The sequence below is a fragment of the Geospiza fortis genome, unplaced genomic scaffold (genome assembly GCF_000277835.1).
Source record: "Geospiza fortis unplaced genomic scaffold, GeoFor_1.0 scaffold186, whole genome shotgun sequence".
NCBI classification, from domain to species: domain Eukaryota; kingdom Metazoa; phylum Chordata; class Aves; order Passeriformes; family Thraupidae; genus Geospiza; species Geospiza fortis.
The window spans coordinates 6,249,120-6,249,687 of record NW_005054331.1 but is presented as its reverse complement, the minus strand read 5'-3'; positions in this window follow the sequence as shown (position 1 = coordinate 6,249,687).

Sequence of the window (568 nt, the reverse complement as noted above, 5' to 3'; positions counted from 1 at the left end):
TGTATAAACATGCTTTTTATTTTCTTTTCTTTGTGCCTGGTACTTTCTCTTTCTTGCACATACTTTGAGTTTAAATGCAGCTTTCTTCACAGGATAACTCCTATCAGATCTGGGTTTTTTTTGGTTTGTTTGTTTTTCGTTTTTTTTTTTTTTTTTTTTGTGGTTTTTTTTTTTTTTTTTAATATTACCGTATACAAGATTGTAAACCCTCATTCATATGCAAAAATTATTTATGGTATCTATTTTTTTAAAGACTTCAATCAGAAACCAGACAAGCTGGAATCATCCTGATGATATTTTTTTTTCAGTCAAAAACTAAATAAATTAAAATATTCTAGTGAATGTATCTCCTAGTGCGGTGTCTGAATTCAGGTATTTAGCCATATTCAGTGAAAACGGCTTCTAGGGCAGGGCTTGGAAGGAAAGACTCACTTGAGCGTGGCATGGAAAGGAAAAGGGAAAGAAGAACGGAACGGCACGGACTTGCTGTGTTATTTAGATCAGAGGAGCGAAGGCGGGAGTGCAGAAGCCGGCGCTCTCCCTTTCCGCAGCCGCCCGCAGGGAACAC